This window comes from Lissotriton vulgaris, chromosome 7 (assembly GCF_964263255.1).
Source record: "Lissotriton vulgaris chromosome 7, aLisVul1.2, whole genome shotgun sequence".
Taxonomy (NCBI): domain Eukaryota; kingdom Metazoa; phylum Chordata; class Amphibia; order Caudata; family Salamandridae; genus Lissotriton; species Lissotriton vulgaris.
The window spans coordinates 939,549,331-939,570,712 of record NC_141695.1 but is presented as its reverse complement, the minus strand read 5'-3'; the positions used below and the strand labels follow the sequence as shown (position 1 = coordinate 939,570,712).

General features: G+C 48.1%; 1 protein-coding gene across 9 annotated transcripts in view; it reads left to right on the top strand.

The window, feature by feature from the left end:
• The window catches only part of LOC147702773 (protocadherin alpha-C2-like), an 868,304-nt gene that overhangs the window by 556,416 nt on the left and 290,506 nt on the right, over positions 1 to 21,382 (top strand). The window lies entirely within an intron of this gene.

Below are 21,382 nucleotides of genomic sequence, written 5' to 3'. Positions count from 1 at the left end.
TGAGAGCCGGGATATTTATGAATTAGGCTTTCAGAACTGACCAGTGCTCCAAATGCAAGTAGATGCCCCAGTTTAAAACATGTTTTGGCTTATTTAATTTTGTGTGTGTTTTGTTTTATGCTACAATAGACTAGAGTCGACTGCAATGGCGTGGCTCCGTTCTGTTGAATTCATCTACTGTGGGATGCTGTATTGCATGTTTTGGTATGTAGCGGTAAGCCATATTTGTCTGGCACATGGCAGACATACGTGTGAGCTTGTAGCGCTGTGGGCTGGCCAAGACCTGCGCCCAGCAGGTGTTTATGGTTCTTGTCAGATCACGTGATGACGTGTGCCTCTGATGGGAGCTGGCCCATCCCTAACGTTTTGTTGTATCCATTCTCTGTTAAAACAGAAGAACTTTGCGTAGGTAGGTTCAGGATTAGATATGGTATGATGACACGATATGATATTGTGTACAGAGGGGAATTATTTTCATTGATTCGATTATGGTACAGTGGGTTCATGCACAGTGTGTGGTGTTAGGCATTGCTTAGTTTGTTCTGCTGCTCTATGCTACACTGTGTCGATATAGTAAATTATTGTATGTTCTGCCTACCTATGTTATGATGTGCAATCATATGTTATGCTTTGTTACTTGAGGGTAGGCATGTATGGTTGCGCAAGGGGCTTCTGAGGCAGTAACACAGAATGAGTTCTTTATGGACTCCTTAAATTGAAGCCCCCCTTAGGTGGGCCCCATATGTGCATTTCTAATTTTGTGACGTACGAATAGGTTGTCACAGCTGCCAGGGCACATCTGTAACAGAGCCTTTCCCAGGTCACTGCCCCGGTCATAGGGGTGGAGTGGGACTCTGTGGAGACCGCCCACACCTTAGCACAACGTGAAGCTCCTAGAAGGTATTGCCACCTTAAAAACTGCGAACAACGAACTGTGATCAGCCCCCACAGTACACTGCAGGTGGGGGGCTTGCACAAAACACCCTCCGTCTGTAAACAGAAGACGATTATAAATGTACCTGTGTGTATGCACCGCCTGTTTGAAGAGGGGCGCTCAGTATTCCTCACAGGCACTGAGCACTTTAACATATTTTCTGAGAGTACAGGAGTGATTAGTCAGCTGCATGTTGTCCCCGCACCACGCTGTCCATGGATGTCTTTTGTGTGATTGAGCCTGGAGGCATAAAATGGCAGCGCTGTCCTGCTTAAAAGGCATTCCCAGAGCCCGCGCCTGGGGATGATGCAACAGAAGGCAACTGCTTGCACCCGGCCGCGCTCCTCATAGGAGTAGGGAGTGGGCAGGTGGGATGGAACGTGGCTCGCCCTGGCGGGGTTGCCATGTCTCTTCTCCCATGTGTCTATGAACATGATAAACGAGGCCAGACACCCCGCCCCCACACATCCGTAACCAATGAGGATTCTCTCACACTGTTGTGAGAACATCAGCTTGTTCAGAACGGGGTTCACTGCGAGTGACATCACCACTGACCTCACTTCCCGATGACGGGATGTCCTCGTGCAGGGGCAGTGGGTTGCGTTTGGAATGGCTAGTTGATGGTTTCGAGTTTAAACACCAGCTTTCTCTAGAGCATATTAATGCGACATCTTTGTCAGTTTCCCCCCCCTGTTCTTAAATTTCAGGAGTTCATCATTAGCCAGAATACTCTTGTCCTTTAAACTGTGAATATATCATGATCCAGGGGTTCTAGAATCCCCAAGATGGCGACAGCAGGAGCTAGAGAAGACTGCCTTAATAATGAAGTGTAGTAAACCACAGTCTGAGCCCCAGGGACCATAGTCCTTCAGGCCAATAATCACGCAGGCACCTGGGCCATCGAAGCAGGGTTCAGCAAGCAGTAAAAATGCAGGATGGTGCAGGTAGGGCGATGTGCTCTCCAGACAGGGTCACCACTCAGTTCACCTGCATTTTTAGTATTGGGTTGGAGAGTCACCCACCCTCCAGTCTTATTTAATCACTAGGAAGGGTCTCTCATCATGGTATCCTCGCCCTTGGACTCCTTGGGCTGGCTTAGGGCTTCCATACATTCAGGGTCATCAGTAGCAGTCGGAAAGAAAAGTAAACTTGGGATGTGGACTTCAAGCATGTCCCGTTCCAAGGTGAAATTGGAAGCACTCGTTTCCATGATCTGGAAGCACCACCGCAGGTTTCATGGACGTCAGTGTCGTAGAACGTATTTATTAATGTGGAGTAAGATCTCGGTCACACGCCAATCTCCTGTGTGTTTCACTGGACAAGAGCCTCCTGCTAATTAGACTAGGTAAAATAATATGTTTGACAACCCAACAAAGTAGGTTGGGTATATTGTTCCACTTCTGAAGGTCTTCTAGGAGGCGACTCTTGTCTTACTTACCAGAATACAGTCTGGTGACCCCTGCATGTGAATAGTTGGCTGTGAACAACTTCCAGTGGCTTGTGATGGTGCAATCCCTTGTTGATTTCCCTCATAACGTCATAATGACAGTAGAGCAGGGATTAGCTGTCCTTGTCTCTGGTCATCATCCATGGCCACTCTTATAACCCCCATTCGCAGAAATATAAAATGTACACAAACAGGTAAGAATAACCCTTGTATTAAGTACACCGCTAGTGAGTGGGTATTATCTCCAATAGTCAGAAGTTTCAGTATTTGCCTTCATTATAACAACATTTAAACCATATTGTTTATAACATTCCACTCATAAAGTATTTGAAGTGGCCATTATCTGCCCAGGTAACTGCGCTTAATTTAGAAGGAGAGGTCACATGGCACCTATGGTTCCAGGGTTCCATGTTTTGTCAACACACCCCTAGGACACTTGGCACGAACTTGAAAGGCTCAGTATATTGTTCCATGTTCATAAAACTGAAGGAGGAAACTTTTCTTTACAAGTCGCCTGTGATTGCCGGCTCTGGGGATCCAGGTCTCCCTACTCTTAGCGAAGAGCGAATCAGGCCTTCATTTGCCAGTCGGAGCAGATTATCTGTCCTCTGCTCTCTTTTTTTTTTTTTTTTTGCTTTTTGGCACTAATTGGCTTCTATGTTGACAGTGTCTGTGGGAAGAGACTAAGGAATTTGCCCCATGTTCTTTGGACAAAGGCCAAGAACTTTGTGTATATCAAGTTTGAACTTCCCTTTCATTTGCTTGAGTATTAGTGGTGCGCGGTGGAGCCCTGCATCAACATCTGGAACCACTATGGAGTGTTCAGGCTCAGGCGATTTGAGTCTAGTGTCGTTTGAACCCATAAATCCAGACCATAATTTACTCAAGCAACAGATATCATATCTTTCATGACTATAACAATGGAGCATCATTCGTAAGTGTGCATCTCTGCTCGATGTGTTAATGGACTTTTTTCCTGTGTTTGAGTTTTCTGTTTTTCAGAAGTGTGGCTACTGGCGTTGGGCATTAAAGAGGCTAATTCATATTGCTAGCCGCCAATCTTGCCATAAAATGTCACTGTATAATGTTCATAATTCTATCTCTTTTGAAGGCACCCAATTCCTACCTGCATATAATACATCTCTATCGACACAAAAAGGAGAACACAGATCCCTGTCATAACACTTAGTTTGAGGCAGCAGTCACATGCACTTTCTACTAAACTAAGCTCCTCACAAAACTGTACCCTTCATACCAGAACAGTGACAAGTGGAAGTCGGTGGATCGAGATTTAGAAACCAGGAAAGAGATGCACTGTGGGAAATTTGTATCAAGTATTGCATCATAAGGCACATTTCACCAGCAGCAACATACATATGAAACTGGGTAGGGGTATTACTGTGATGGGGCCATCTGATAACGGAACTGTTGAGCAAACTAAAGGTAAACGGTGCATTTTAAGACTTATCAAAAAGTTGCCTTGCACATACATTACAGAAGTAACGCACTAACCTTCCTTGGCTACAGAACCATCAAGAATTGGACAAAAACCACACTTTTCGCCTTTTGTTCTATCTCTTCCAGCTCTGGCTTATTGTCAGATAGGCCAGTACAAGACTGCTTATGTGCCTCCCATAAATTCCTGAACATTAAAGGCACAACTTATTCCTAACTGCTCAATCTACATCTCTCATACAGAATATATATGGGACCTGCCACCACTTCCCGTCATTAGGAAATAGTGGATATGAGTATATGAATGCCTTATGTAAACAGTGAATAGTAAAGTAATCTGCACATGATGATGTCAAAGAGCTACTTACCACCAGGAACAGAGACAAACTGTATAAATAAAGCTGTCCAATACACTGCCTTACTGAGATTACAATAAAAGTTCCAAAATGTAGGGAGTAGAGGGCTACAAGCCCACAAAAGTGCTTTGGTGGCCCCTCAGGTGCATGAAGCGCTATATAAATGCTATGTTATTCAATGAAAAAACAATACAAAAATTCAGCACATGCAATAATTCTGTACTCTATCACGCGTGTCACCGTAAACATGTCCAATACATTTACTGGTCAAAACATGCCTAGACACCATTTCGTTTTGCAGTGGACACGGACACTAAAGAAACAAAATAAGCATAAACAATCAAATAGATCACTCTACACACTATGTTTTTACGTAAGGAGTAGCAATGTAAATTGAAAGTAAGGGCACAGTTGTGCTTGTAGGATAAATATAACACGTGTTGCACATTTTGTGTTCAGGTCCACAAGGGTCCCTGGAAAAATGTCCCAGGTGCAGGATACAGGGCGTCCTTGTGTAGACTCTGTAGAGAAACACACAGAGCTGGCTTCTGCGTATGACAACACAGGAAAAGGGGCCTTCGCTCCGGGCACTTTAGAGCTAATTCTTTAGGGATTACTGTCCTTAAAGCAGGTTAGTTGTTCTTACTCATGTGGAGACGTGAATGGTTCTTAATCCTGAGCCTGGAGGATTGGGATGCTGGGATTATTTCTTCTCTGCAAGGAGCAGATCTGCACTTCACAGCCCCGCAGGCCTTCCGCAGGTTATGATTGTGCTTTTGGGCAGCTGTGCTATGCCCAAGGATACTGTCTGCAGCTCTGTGGGTGCGACCATTTCAGGGCAGGTGTGCTGGAGTGGTCATGCATACTGCAGCATGTCATACAACAACCATAGGCTTCAAGGGCCTTCTAGTTAGGGGCGCTGAAGCATCCCGCCGCCCCTGTGTTTGATGTCAGCCTATTGCACAGCAAACTCACTACGAACCCTAAAAAATAACCCATGCTCAGGGAGGAACAAAACTGCCTCCGTTTCTGGAAAGACCAGAAAAGTGACCTGTTTCAGGGGTCCTTAAACTACACCCACACCTCAGGAGCAACATTTCAAAACAATATCCCAGAATCCTCTCCTCTAACCCCAGTCGTAGATTACCCTTGAACTACCCATTAATTGCATTTCTTATTCTCTGCTCCACCTAGAGTTCAGTTGTAAACACAATATTCCTGTATAAAACCTCTAATACAAATTCTACGGTTTAGGCTTACTATGGCTGCCAACCCCTTATTGCACCGTGAGCTTGGTTTTAGGCTCACTTCCATACTACCTGCGCAACGCCAAAGTAAACATCTTTTACGAGTCCCACGCCGAGAAGCATTCCTTCTCAGACAGCAATTAAGGTTGGCTTCCTGTCTCCCAACTGCGTCACTACAAAGCTGTATAAAACAGAACATGTGTCCATTCTTTTCCTAACAGTCCTTCCCCGTGTGTGCATCGACCGATTCACACGGTGCGGGGACATTCGGCCTACTTTACTAATTGTATTACAGTCCAGTACACCTCCCCTGCTGACTTTGTCAATGGGCAGCCTCGCGCTCCTCTGATCACAAGCAGCAGTGTTCTGTGTCCGGATCCCCCCCCTCCCTCAGTTTGGACCAGGCCGCGCACGTGTTTTCCACCAGGTTAATAGCAGCCGTCTTAAAATCAGCGACAGGGCTATAACAGCACGCGCGACTAGTACATTATGTCACGGAGCACGCGCGGCCATAATATATTAAGTTTCTCACAGAGGGGAAGAGTTAATAATTGCCTGGCGGAGGGCGTTCGATTCTTGATGGAGAGGGGTGATTTTCTGTGCACTTTATACTCCGTTGCCAGTGGACGGGGAAGTAGCAGGCACGAGGCCAACTTGTGCATTAGCACAAATAATTCGCATGGCTCCAAAGAGCACTTGTTGCAGCCAGGCAATGCTCAATACTACAGCTCTGGAGATGCATGGTTTGGCTTTTAGGTATTCCCCGCACATTAATGCGAGCCTGTCTCTTATGCTGACTGACATCCGTTAAAAGCTAATCAAAATGGCAGCATTGGCATTCGGTAATAACATGATGTGAACCCAGGGTCGGATTGGGATCACAATTCGGCCCGGGCACTGACGAAAAAAGTGGCCCACATTCAAGAGGAGTGGCCCATATTTAAGGGGCGTGGCCCACATTCAAGGGGCGTGCCCTTTCATGAAACACCATTTGCACAGACAAGGAATGAAAGTGGGAGGATACTGTTCTTGCACACGACACAGGGCCAAGGTGACTATGGCCTACATGCTGAGCAACTAAAAAAAATAGCAAGGCCCCTTTTTGTCACAAAATTATTCCAGCCCTCCAGCACAGGAGCACCTGAAAAGCAGCAAAGCCCCTGCTATTACTAACCTACTCAGCCCTCCCCAGACCTTCAGCTCAGGAGCACATGAACAGAGGTAAGGCCCCTGCAATTAGTAAATTAATCAACCCTCCAGGCCTTGGGAAAATGTCCTGGCAGGGGAGCACAAAACACAGCTTTCTGGGTCATCCAAGGTAGCCAGGTAGCCAGGGGGGAGGCTGAGGTGAAGCTGGTGCATGGGAAGTGCCTTCCCAGTGTGTTCTGGCAGTTTGAGTGTTTACCATTTACTGTAGTATTACCCTTGTACCTGTGTATGGTACCCTTTTGTAACTTGCACAAGTCACTTTTCTCTTGTAACACACTGTTTGCTCCTCTCACTTTTGTTTGCTTTAGATACTTGCACAAGTGCCACCATTGCCTACGTAACGTTTGTTCTTGTGCTGGAGTGTCTGCCATTAATTGCAGTATTATACCTCTACTTGTATTTTGTACGCTTCTGTAACCTGCACACATGTAAATTTTTCCTCCTGTAATGTATCGTTTGCTCCTCTTGTATTTTGGTTGTTCACTATTGTCACTTTTGATTCATGTAACTTAACGTTTGCTTTTGTAATTTGTTCACGTATAATTTTCTCCTCATGTATTATTGCTGTTCCTAGTGTGAAGCGCTCTGACACCTTCGGTAAAGTCCGCGCTATATAAAATCGCATAAATAAATAAATAAAACAAAAAAATTCCAAACATCACTGGGGCCCCACAGCAAGACCCATTCTTCCTCGCCCACTATGCCCTGAATGTGAAGGGCTGTGGGCGAGGTGCTAAGACTGACACCGTTTCTGGGCTGCATGGGCGCCAGGGGGCCGAGGTGAAAATGGCTCAAAGGCCTGAGAAACACCTGGCCCCCAGGGAGGCCGATTATTGCAAACAATCACCCCTCCCCAGCCGAGCCTCAGCCTGATTGCTTGGCAGGGCAGGGGTGAAGGAGAGCCCACAGCTGACAATCGCTGTCTGGCCGCACAGCGAGGCTGCTTTCATTTTCTGTGTCTCTGTCTCCCTGCACTCTGTGGGCCGGTTTTTTTTCTCCCCTTTCCTAGTCCACTCTGTGGACTGGGACAGGGGAGAAAAAAAACGGCCCACAGAGGGCACTGAGGCACCGGCCCTTCGGCCCATTCCCGAATGCCCGCCTTGCCAATCCGCCCCTGTGTGAACCATACGCTTGCTCGTTATCGATCTCGCCCCACCCCACGGGTTCTGAAAGCATTCATGGGCCAATATGTTTTAATCTCAGAATAAAAGGCACCGCAAGGTGCTGAAGAGCTGGTCCAGGTGAAATTCAATATTCTGAAATGAAAGAGTGGTTTATCGGAGGCACAGGGTCAGACTAATTTGCATATGGCCATGTCTGAACTGGGGTGGCAGAGTGGGCTAAAGAACGGTGATGGATTAAACCCAGCTCAGTTGACTGGGGTGAGTGCTTGTATTGTCAACGCTCCGTCCATCATTTCCTTTGGTTTTTCTTTATGTTTAGCCTGAATAGCTGGTGTTTCGTTAATCATAGAGCCGATATATTTGATCTCAACATGGACTATAGTTCTGATGCCTGATTTCTAAAAGCAATTTGGCTTAATTCCTTGGCCAATCCTGGCACAGCTCTTGTTCTCCCAGAAGGCTACGGCACCACGAGATTAGACAGAATGAATTTAAGTGGTGATGGTATAGCCATAATTTCCCTCCCCGCTCCCGCCTCCCAGCTGCTCCGCCCACCCACGCACTTGGCCTTATATGGCGACCGTGCGACGCAGGTGAGTGTGACCCACTTGTGGGACACCCCCGCGCCGCACGGCCACCAGCTGCTGCGTGTGCCCCATTGCCTTGCCCTCTGCCTCGCTGCCTGCCTCGCTGCCGGTTGACTCTGCTGTTGTTCGTTTTTGGTATTGTTTTGATCGCCATTTGTGCCTGTTTCTTTTTGTTATTTTGTGCCCGTGTTAGCGTTTTCCTTCCTGTTTGCTGTTGCTCGTTTTTGGTATTGTTTTGATCGCCATTTGTGCCTGTTTCTTTTTGTTATTTTGTGCCCGTGTTAGCGTTTTCCTTCCTGTTTGCCCGCCTACCTCGCCGCTCTCCGTCTTCCCTCCCCGCTCCCCGCTTCCCGCCACCACCACTGACCCGCTCCTTTTTTCCTTCTGTTCCCTCCCCGCTCCCGCCTCCCAGCTGCTCCGCCCACCCGCGCACTTCGCCTTATATGGCGACCGTGCGAACGCGCAGCGGGCGCGCCGATTGTGCGCCGAAGGCGCGCCAAAGGTAAGCCCGTCTACGCCCGTCCGCGCCTGGACCGCGCCCAGTGCCAGGACCCCTGGCCCTCGAGGACCCCGACCGACCCGCCTGACGTACACCGCCGCCACCCTCACCGCACTCAACACCGGCCGAGTCCCCGGATGCTGCAGAGCCACCCCACGACGCATCCACGGACCCTTCAGCTGCAACACCTGTAAGTTCACCTGCATCCGGACCTGCCCGACACCAGCACCTGCCAAACCGAACACCAGCAGCAACCACCTCAAGTACACCCTGCTCAACACCCGCTCCGTCCACAGACACGCCATCGAACTCTGGAACCTCCTCGACACCACAGCCCCCGACGTTGCCTTCATCACGGAGACCTGGATGAACGCCTCCTCAGCGCCCGACATCGCCATCGCCATCCCAGAAGGATACAAGATCACCCGGAAGGACCGCAACGCCAACCAGGTGGGAGGAGGCATCGCCATCATCCACAAGAACACCATCCGCATCACGACCAGCACCGACAACACCCCACCCTCCGCCGAACACCCGCACTTCCAGATCCACACCGACCCGAAGACCACCCTCAGAGGCACCCTGATCTACCGACCTCCGGGACCACGCACTCAATTCAGCGAGGACATCGCCGACTTCGTCAGCCCGCACGCCCTCCCCTCCGCTGACTACATCCTCCTGGGGGACTTCAACTTCCACCTGGAGAACAACAACGACTGCAACACCAGCACCCTGCTCGACAACCTCGCCAACCTTGGACTCAAGCAGCTGGTGTCCACCCCCACCCACCTCGCCGGACACACACTCGACGCCATCTTCTCATCCAGCAAAGACATCGCCTTCAGCCACGCCACAGAACTCCACTGGACAGATCACAGATGCATCCACTTCACCTTCAGAAGAACGACGACCCACCACCACCAGCAACAGGTTGCCCGAAGAAGCTGGAACAAGATCACAGCCGACCAGCTCGCCGCCTCCCTGAGCCAGCACCCTCTGGCCAGCTCAGCGAACCCCAGCCAGGCCGCCGACAACCTCACGAAGTGGATCAGCAACTGCGCGGACGAACTCGCCCCACTGAGGACCCCGCCCAGCAGACCCGGCAGTAAGAGAGCCCCATGGTTCACCAACGAACTCAAGAGCTCCAAGAAGAACTGCCGAGCCCTCGAGAAAGCCTGGAGAAGGGAACCCACGCCGGACAACAGGACCACCCTCAAGCTCGCCACCCGGAAACACCACCAACTGATCCGCATCGCCAAGAAAACGGCTTTCAAAAACCGACTGGACAACAACGCACACAACTGCAAGGAACTCTTCAACATCGTGAAAGAGCTCTCCAACCCCAACGCCGGAAACAACGACATCACCCCTTCGCAAGACCTCTGCAACTCCCTCGCTTCCTACTTCCACAACAAGATCGCGGACATACACGACAGCTTCAGCACTCAACCGACGCACGCCACGACCGTAGGACCTCCACACACCACCACCCTCCGCGCCTGGACCCCGGTCAACACCGAAGACACCGTCGACACGATGAACTCCGTCCACTCCGGATCTCCAACCGACCCCTGCCCTCACCACGTCTTCAACAAAGCCGACGCTGTCATCGCACCCCACCTGCGGGACATCATCAACACCTCATTCGACACCGCCACCTTCCCCGAGAGCTGGAAGCACGCCGAACTCAGCGCTCTACTGAAGAAACCTACAGCAGACCCCACCGAACTCAAGAATTACCGACCCATCTCGCTACTCCCGTTTCCAGCCAAAGTCATCGAGAAGACCGTCAACAAACATCTGGCCACCTTCCTCGAGACGAATGGATCCCTCGACCCATCGCAGTCCGGATTCCGTGCCAACCACAGCACCGAGACCGCCCTCATCGCCGCCACCGACGACATCCGAGCCCTGATGGACAACGGGGAAACAGCGGCCCTCATCCTCCTAGACCTCTCCGCGGCTTTCGACACGGTCTGCCACCGCACCCTAGTGCAGCGCCTCAGCAACGTCGGAATCCAGGAGAAGGCGCTGGAATGGATCGTCTCCTTTCTCGACGGAAGAACACAAAGAGTCCGCCTACCACCGTACAAGTCAGAGGCCACCAAAGTCATCTGCGGCGTCCCTCAAGGATCCTCACTGAGCCCGACTCTCTTCAACGTCTACATGAGCCCCCTCGCGGCCATCGCACGCCAACACAACCTCAACATAATCTCCTACGCCGACGACACCCAGCTGATCCTCTCCCTGACCAACGACCCCGCCGCCGCCAGAGCCAACCTGCACGAAGGGATGAGAGGTAGCCGAGTGGATGACGACGAGCCGCCTGAAGCTGAACACAGATAAGACGGAGGTCCTCATCCTGGGCTCCTCGCCCTCCGCCTGGGACGACTCCTGGTGGCCCCCCGCCCTGGGCACCGCACCCAAACCGACGGACCACGCACGTAACCTGGGTTTCATCTTGGACTCCTCCCTCTCCATGACCAGGCAAGTCAACGCCGTCTCCTCGTCGTGCTTCAACATCCTGCGCATGCTTCGGAAGATCTTCTGGTGGATCCCCACAGAGACCAGGAAGACCGTCACCCAGGCCCTCGTCACCAGCCGACTGGACTACGGCAACGCACTCCACGCCGGAACCACCGCCAAGATCCAGAAGAGACTCCAGCGCATCCAGAACGCCTCAGCCAGACTCATCCTCGACATCCCACGACACAGCCACATCTCCGGACACCTAAGAGACCTGCACTGGCTCCCGGTCAACAAGAGAATCACCTTCCGCCTTCTTACCCACGCACACAAAGCTCTCCACGACCAAGGCCCGAGCTACCTCAACAACCGAATCAACCTCTACGCTCCCAAACGCCACCTCCGATCCGCCAGCCACGCCCTCGCCGCCGTCCCACGCATCCGCAGAGCCACTACAGGAGGAAGGTCCTTCTCCTACCTGGCCGCCAAGACCTGGAACTCCCTCCCTGCCGACCTGCGCCTGACCCAAGACCACCTCTCCTTCAGGAAGAAGCTCAAGACCTGGCTGTTCGAGCAGTAGCGGCACCCCCCCCCCCCCAAAGCGCCTCGAGACCCTACGGGTAGGTAGTGCGCTCTATAAATGTCTTTGATTGATTGATTGACGCTAGAACAGATTACTATCCCTGACTGTGAAACTTCCCTTTACTCTGTTGGCTTCTCTAATAACTTTACTTGCTTTGGCGGTCTTGTGTGTCGGCACCCTGGTCCTCAGACAAACTTTCTAGACATTTTTGTAGAGGTGATTTCCCGATGTGCAATGAGAGTAACACATTTTTATGTACGTGGAGACTGGGTCGGATTGGAATTACATTTCGGCCCGGGCACCCCTTAAAGAAGTGGCCCACATTCGCGGATTTCACCCTTTTATAAAACAGCGTTTGGCTAGTCTCATTGGCCTAATTTTTAGGGAATGTTTGATAGATTAGATATTTTAAAGCTCAGAGCCATACACATTGGTGAAAGCTAGAAGCACTACCTTTTGGCTGGTAGAGTGAGTTGAAATAAAATTGCCGAAACGCCACAACTCCTGATGCAGACTCTTAAAACTGGGCAAACAGAAGATTTTTTTTTATTGTAGTGTTAGAGTAAAATTAGCCAGAGGGCAGTGATTATATGAGCACCAGTCATATTAAAAAAGATCAAATGAATGTTTGTTTTAGGCCATAAGCAATTAAGAATCACAGCATGGTTCGGACTGGAACCCATTTCCAAATTCAGCAGCGCTGACCCTTACATTACATCCTCTTAATTTTTCTCACTGAAAGATGCCTCACAGCGAGGCCTATCCAAGCATACACCTGTCTGTCTACCAAGAACTGAAAGACTTTGGCACTGAGGTGCCAACAACAGGACCCCAGCGGTGCCCCTTCACTTACCCGTCAACCTCCCCACCCAAGTATAGCCTCAGGGCGATGACATAGCAGGGGAGGGGTAAAGTAAAGTATAAAGCTGCTGCTGCTCCAGGGAGCTGAGGTGATAATGGCCCACCGGCCGGCCACATAACCTGCGCTCAGCAAGGCGCCTCAATTTAACATTACAGCAGGGAAGTGAGCTTCTGTCCCGGCCCCACGGGGGCCAAGCTAAAGTGCAGAGAATACTGACTGAGTGACATTGCTGCAAGCTACCCCCTAGGATGCTTGCTCCACGTTACAATGGCTGGGCTGGGAAGAGGCAATAAGAATTGAGCTAACAAAAAAGCGGCCCACAGGTGACCCCTAGGCACCGACCCATCGTCCGATGCCCGACTGCCCGCCTTCCCAATCCGATGCTGCTTGGAGAACTAAACTTACACTTTGATTCAAGTCGCTGGTCTCATATTTCTAAACTGGTCAATGATTTGGAAGCCATTCAGCGAAATCAGTTAGTGAAATTTGCTGCGTATTCAGCTGGACATATCTTGAAACCAGTGTTTTCTAATTTAGACTCTTTATGTATTTCAACCCCTTTTCCTCTTACCTGTACGGACCATTATGCAGTCCCTATAATGCTGGTGAGTAAGAATCTGACATCTTGGAAGACATTGGGATCCCAAGTCAGCAGACATTGGAATAAGCTGAATGAAGTTCAATTTTGTAATTTGTTAATGCTTGATCCCCCCCCACCCCCGTTGACAGATGCTAATTTAGAAGCTTCAGTATCAAACATAAATTTATGGATTATTACCTCACTCATTACTATCATCACTGAAAAAGTAGTCAAACTAAAAAAGAAACCACCTGGTTTGAAAATACTATAAGAGCAAAAAACATGGCGTAGTCTTTGAGCATGCATGGTCTAGACATTATGATTCCACAGCAAAAAAGGTCTACTCAGCAGCCATTAAACATCATCTCAAGGCAATTAAAAAGGCTTGTGTAAACTACTATGCAAATAAAATTGACGGTAGTATTAACTCCGTGAAGGGCATTTTTGACATTGCTCACTATCTGCTCAATGTTTTGGAAAAATCTTCTTTAATAGATGCATCAAATGACAAATGCAATCTATTAGCAGAAAAGGTAAGGGATATTTGTTGCAACTTTAACGCGAAGGACATCAATCGTAACACAGGGCAGGACCTTCAATCGAAGTTTGAGTAATCATCATAGTTATAACTTTGAGTCGTCTGAGCTCATAAGTATAGACTGCTTCCAAACTCTTGTCTTAAGCATCAAATCAGGCTCGCTTAGTGACCCCGCATATTGGGGAAGGTGGGAGGTGTTCTTTTTCCCATTTTCTTAGGTTGTTAAATCTTTCTATCTCAATGGCAGTGGTTATACCTAGTTGGAAACATGTGATGGTTATTCCTTTATTGAAAACACCTTCATTCGATCATAAGCTATCTGAAAATCATCAACCTAGATCTATGTTTTCAATTTTGACGAAAGTATTAGAGAAATTCATCAACAGGCAATTGGTAAACTACTCGGAGGAACAGTGCCTACTGTACCCCTCTCAAACAGGCTTTCGCCAGCTCATAGCACGGAGAGGGCCTTGCTCAAAGTTTTCACAGAGGATTGCAATATTGTGGACCAAGGTGGGTCAACTGCTTTGATCCTGTTGGATCTAAGCACCACATTTGATACTGTATCCCACAAGGCTCTGTTAAAGAGATTGAACGACTGTGGTGTTGGTGGAAAGTCACTCACTTAGTTTTCATCCTTCCTGAAGGGAATTAATATGGCCTCTGTTTTCTTCTAGGAAAGAGAAGCTTGAATGCGGAGTCCCTCAGGGTTCTGCTCTGAGTTCCACTCTCTTTAATATTTATGTACAACTGTTGGCAGACATTTTTCAATTGTTTGGCTTGTCGCTGGTGTCATATGCTGATGATACTCTGCTTATTCTATCACTGTCTGCTAATGAATATATGGGCGTCCCTTTACTTATGAAATTGCGTGGTATCTATGGCAGATTGGACGAGAACTAATTGCTTTAATGCCTGTAAAACCGAGGTGTTAATCATTGTTTAACAGTATTCCTACTGGGGCCCTCACTTCTGGCCATAGACGCCAGGACAAGTGAGCCACTCATCCTGTGCCGGATGAATGGCTCACATCTGGTACAGGACAGTGTAGGACCTCTCTGACATTATACTGTATTCTCCTACCACTCACCACCCCTGCCTGCTATTGTACATAAATGGTTATCGTGGCCATACATCACACTCTGTTACACACTGTCTCTTGCTGCACATTACCACAGGCCTAGGAATTTTATATCACCCTGTGCTTCCTTGATACAGAATTTCCAGTATACACCTCATGCATAACACCCTGTGCTTGGCTGACAAATAACACTCAGTGCTCCTTTGAAGCACAGGACTCAGCCCCCTACAAAAAGCATCACTGAATGCTACTTTGAGGCATGTTGCTCAGTGCTCCCAGTAGGGGTGCAATACATGAGCTCACCCCAAGGCAAAAATAGTCCCATGAAAATCATTGTACTTTCCAACCTGATGATGATATATTTTTTGAGATATTTGTATTTTACTGGGTAAAGCACATGCATGCCTTTATTTAAGTACACGTTAGAAACCTCTTAAATGCCACGGCCTTCTCCGTTCAACTGTGCCCGAGCTAGAGTATGACAACTTACCCTAAATAAGCATTCAGAGAAAGGAATAGTATGTTAAAAAAAAGTAGGAGCACTTTGTCAAATGAAGTTGCATGGCATGAGACAGGCTGCACATTAACATACAGTAAGTGTTTCAGGACTAATGATCAAAATCTTTTTCATTGTGAATTCTATATCTGAACCCCATAAATGATATATAGGGGGGGTCTGCACCCCCTCCGTCACCAGAGCTTCCAGCGCCCCAGAGCACACCTTACTTTTTCCTCCTCTGCTGCACATGACTGGTGGCCACTTATTAGCCTCACCAGGTGCTTCCTGGTGCTTATCACGTGCTTCATTGTTCCACCTGTCTCTATGCTTTCTGCTGCGCAGGGTTATGCATGTCTGTTAATCGGAAGAAATGGCTTGGTAGTTTAGTCTGCCCTGTTCCCATGATGCACTGGGCCAGGGACAGACTGATTTGCATATAGCCAGGTTCTGAGCTGGGATGGTGCAGTGAGATAAATAACAGTGATGGATCAAGCCCTGATCTTTGGACTGGTTAAGAGTGGTCTTCTTAATTCAGACACTCTGTTCATCACCACCCCCTTTTCTGAATCTTTTTTGGCCACTATAGGTGTGGCAGGGTATACTCAGACATGAGTCCCTTTCTCACTGCACCATCAGGATTCAAGCAAGCCGGGCCGAAGACGGCTGAAATGCCAGAAACCGGTCCCCGGTAGCTTGTCTCCTTTTTGGTGAAGAATTGGCTTGGTAGTTTAGTCTGCCCTGTTCCCATGATGCACTGGGTCAGGGACAGACTGATTTGTATATAGTCAGGTTCTGAGCTGGGATGGTGCAGTGAGATAAATAACGGTGATGGATCAAGCCCTGATCTTTGGACTGGGTAAGAGTGGTCTGCTTAATTCAGACACTCTGTTCATCACCACCCCCTTTTCTGAATAGTTTTTAGCCACTATAGGTGTGGCAGGGTATACTCAGACATGAGTCCCTTTCTTACTGCACCATCAGGATTCAAGCAAGCCGGGCCAAAGACGGCTGAAATGCCAGAAACCGGTCCCCGGTAGCTTGTCTCCTTTCTGGTGAAGAATTAGCTTGCTAGTTTAGTCTGCCCTGTTCCCATGATGCACCCGGCCAGGGACAGGCTGATTTGCATATAGCCAGGTTCTGAGCTGGGATGATGCAGTGAGATAAATAATGGTGATGGATCAAGCCCTGATCTTTGGACTGGGTAAGAGTGGTCTGCTTAATTCAGACACTCTGTTCATCACCACCCCCTTTTCTGAATTGTCTGTTAATCGGTGCAGATTGATAGGGGTATATTTCATGGTCTGTGTGCATGGTGTCTGGCTATTGCACCTTAGGACACATGTTCCAGAGATGTGTTGGACTGTGAGCACATGAGCATGTTGCGCATGCAAGCATCCTTATACTGTGCGCACAAGCATCAGCAAACAAATGAGACCCCTATTGGCTTTTGATTATACTTTTACCTTTGTCCAAATTGGGACTCTTCCTTTTAGTCAGGTTAAGGGGGATACACACTTTAAATAACCCCTGCTCACCCCTTGGATATCTTGGCAAGAGCTGACAGGCTTAGCCCAAAGGCAATGTGTAAAGTATATGTACTCAAAACACAGTAATACAGTGATAACACCACACCACACCAGTTTAATAAAAATAAACCATCTTTATCTAAACTCATCAAGACCAAAGCAACAAAAATCCAACATACATGTAATAAGAATATGACTTTAAAATGGTATCAAACAACTTGGGCCATTAAAAACCATGGATGTGTGATTTTACACTAAAGTACCTGTAGATGCATCAAAGTTTCACAAGGCCAAACAGCTGCAGAGAAAGGAAGAGTTGGAAAATGCATCAGTCCCTGAGTCCTTGGGGAGGCGAGGGGACAATTCTGCTGCACACAGGAGAAGTGATGCGTTGAATCTGGACTGTAGGGGTAAGTGAGGCATCAAAATCCAAGACAATATTGGTCTGCAGGTGAAGCGTGGAAAAACTTGGTGCACAGGTAGGCTGCGTGACAAACCAGAGGTGATGCGTTGCTTTGCGAGGCTTCACGTTATCTGGCATCAGTACTGGTGGCTGCAAGGCTTTGTGTCCACTGGCGGGTGACGCAAACTGATGCCGGGCGACTGATGCTGGGAAACTGATGGTGGGCGACGTGAAGCCTCAGTGAGGCTTCACGTCGCCCGGCATCGGTTTCAAGAGGCTGGCAGCTGATTGGCGGGACTCAGTGAGGCTTTGCATCATCCTGCATTTGTTTTGAGAGGCTTTCAGCTGCTTGGCAGGACTCGGCGAGGCTTTGCTTTGTCAAGCGCCCGTTCCGAGAGGCTTTGCACTGTTTTGTGATGCCTTCTGCCGGTTCTTGTAGAGATTAGCCACAAAACCCACCTCTGAGGTCCTGTAACTGGAAGGAGCCACCTCAGGCAAGGGTAGGACTTTCAGATGTTACAGTCTATCAGATGTGCAGGAAGTCTTTTTTCACGCTGAGACTACTTCACAGAAGGCAAGCACACACAAGCCCGTGGAGAAACTTCACAAGCAGGATACACAGCAAAGTCCAGTCCTTTGTCATTTTCTTGGCCTGGCAGGAGCAGCAACCCCACACAGCACATAGCAAAGGGGCAGTACTCCGCCTCACAGTTCTTCAGCTCTTCTCCATTGAAAAGGTTCCTCTTGATTCCAGAAGTAATCTTAAATTCTGGGGTTTCAGGTCTACTACTTATACCCCATTTTGTCTTTGTTCTCTTTGTGCAAGGGTCTCAGAGTCCAGTCCAAGTCAGTTCTGTCCTCACTGGTGTAGTATGGCCACAGGGGGTTAATACAGGATTGTGCAAGGGAGACAGGCCCTATTAAGGTGCAAGGAAATCTCGTCCCACTACTCTAAAATTCGGCCATGCCCCTTTCAACTCAGCTCTAAGTTATCCAGAAAGGGCCAGACCCACCTCAACCCTCCCTTTAGCAGTCCACAGTTAATGCACATCCCCAAAACCAGATATTCAGTACACAAACAGGCAGAGGCACACAGAATGATTAAACAAGAAAATGCCTACTTAAGTGGCATTTTCAAACACACAATTTTTAAAACCATCTTTACCAAAAGATGTGTTATTAAATTCTGAGTTCAGAAAGCCTAAACTTTATTTCTCTATCTTGTCTCAATAGGAAGTTATACTTGTAAGATGTTACAAAGCATCTCCCATTCTATCCGATGGGGCAAGATAGCCTTTCAATAGTGAAAAACGAAATTGGCAGTAATTCACGATCAGGACATGTCAGGCACACCAGTACATGTCCAACCTTTCACATACTCTCTGCCCATGAGGGTACCGTGGGCCTACCATAGGGCTGACTTACATGTAAGAAAAGGGAAGTTTAGGGCCTGGCAAGAGGGTGCACTTGCCACGTCGACACGGCAGGTCGCAACTGAGCACAGACACTGCAGTGGCAGGTCTGAGATACATTTACAGGCTACTCATATTGGTTGCACAATCAGTGCTGCAGACCCATTAGTAGCATGTGATTTACAGGCCCTGACACACCCAGTGCACTTTACCAGTAAACCAAATATGCCAATCATGGAAACACCAATCCATCAATTTACCCAGAGAGCGTATGCACTTTTGCATTGATCAGCAGTGGTAAAGTACCCAGAGTTCAGGCAACAGAAACAGGTCAGGAAAGAATGAGAGGAAGAAACAAAAAGTTTGGGGATAGCCCGCAAAAAGGGCCATGTCCAGCAGCAGGTTGTCAAGCTCAGTTTGATTTTCTATTCAGGACAAGTATGTATTGTGGGCTAGTTTTGTAGGTAGCCACTGTTTACCTGGTGCATTGTGGACTAGTTTCTGCAGGTAGCCACTGTATACCTGGTGCATTGTGGACTAGTTTGCAGGTAGCCACTGTGTACCACCAGAGAGTGATTGAGGCAGATATTAAAGAGCTGAATTTGATTTGTTCGCAAACAAATCACTGGGTTTTGATTTTCAGTCAAGCAAGGTGACCGTTTAAGTGTGCCTGCTGACTCACCAACTCCATGGCCTGTGTGCAGTGCAGCCTTTGTGAAATCATTCACTCCCTTTTCACCTCGCTGCAGAATCTTTTTTCCTTATCCCAGAATCTTCTGTTGTGAATGGTACTAAAAATGCTGTGTTACTGCTGCAGTTTTGGGAAAATACAGATGGGGTGGCTGGTTGCGAATGCTAAAGAAGGAACCATTTTGCAAGGGATGCTAATATCAAGAGACAGTACTGTGAATTTTGTGTATTTAATGGTTATTTTCAAAGCACGTACAAATATGTGATGACACAGAATTTTAGGCAACGGCTGGCCTCCTACATGTCCCGTACAAAAACCGGAGGGGGAGGTAGAGCAAAATGGAGAAGGATTCTTGCTCCACAGAATACTTTATAAACAAAGATAATCCAACTCAGGGGCAGGGTAAAGTGTTCAACAAAATGGTGTTGGAGCACTTAGTATTTTGTAAAATACCCCTCACACACCAAAAGGCCCCTTGGTGTCATGCTTCATCATCGGGGTCTTCGCACCCCTCTAGCGGGATGCGGCGTGCTGCGACCTACGACTACGTGGGAGCACTTTTAGTTCTTGACTATATGTGGTGCATGAGTTTTGGGTGTATTTATAAGTGAGTGGTGGGACGTGGTGAAGGATAAAAAGTACCTGGCTCGTGAGTATACTCTAAAATAAATTTGTATTCCTAACTCCGGCAGGTACTATTAAAAAAAGTGCAGTGCGAGATCAGATCTGTCGTGTTAATGGACAGGACCTCAGGTGTGCGTCGACATGTTTCGGAGGCAAGGCTCCTTCTTCAGGACGGGGGCACAACTTCCCCACCTTACTCACGTTCCATTAAATATTAATCAAAATGTATTAAAGTTGATAACATAAAGAGTGAAAAATAATCTATTAAGGCTATAATGTGCCTACAGCGTCTGCTACAAGTACAATGACTTGTAACAAAAAGAACAAAAGGAACAGAGAATGGTTACCCATGTACCGGGTAGTTCAAACAGGTGCAGTCACCTGGAACCTCACCATGTGCTTTAATAAGCCTATACAAAATCACCTATACCAAACCAAATTTTGTTTTGGCAAGTGTCGATACAGATGCTGTTGCAAAATTACACCAGCTCTAGTGTAGTCTCAGTTATCCAGAAATGTTATTTTAATTTTGCAACCCAGGCTTGATGTGTACAGAACTTGCTCTATTCGTGGCAAACATGTTGTAATCTAATCTTATTTTAAGTGACTGCTTTAGATCAGCATCCTTTTAGCCATTGGTTCCTTTTACTCAGGAACCTTCATCATTTGGCTTGAAATATTTGTTGATCACGTCTTAGATCAGCACATGAGTTTTTTCAGTGTCACAGTTTTTTGTTGGCTGTTTGGTGTATCCATCCTTTGGAATGCATGAGGGACTATTTTACTGCCAGTGTGCGGCCTGATAGACTTTCCTGTGCACTTTTAGCTCCACTTGTTCACCAGCACACAAACAAGCATCAGTAAAGCCAACTCCACACTGTATAAAACTCCAACTCCACACTGTATAAATGTCAAACATATTTAGTGGAGAAGTGTGGCTCAATGGTTAGAGTGGCAGAGGTCTGGCCCGGGACCAGGGTTCAATTCCCCGCCTCGGCAGGGGAATGGGCTCAAAAATTCCACGGACCTGATAATTCTCGCCTCTGTGCCTATTCCAATCATGGAGTCCCACTCTGCAACTCTGGGCAATAGCTTGCTTAATCTCCACAATGGCCCCCAGAATGCTAAGGATGCCTGGCCTCCACCTTGGGGGTGCCCAGGAGTGGACGCCTCACAGGGAAAGCCAGGATGGGTTCCACATCGGTATTCGTACAAGCGCCTTGAGACCCTTGCGGGTGAGTAGTGCGCTATACAAGTAT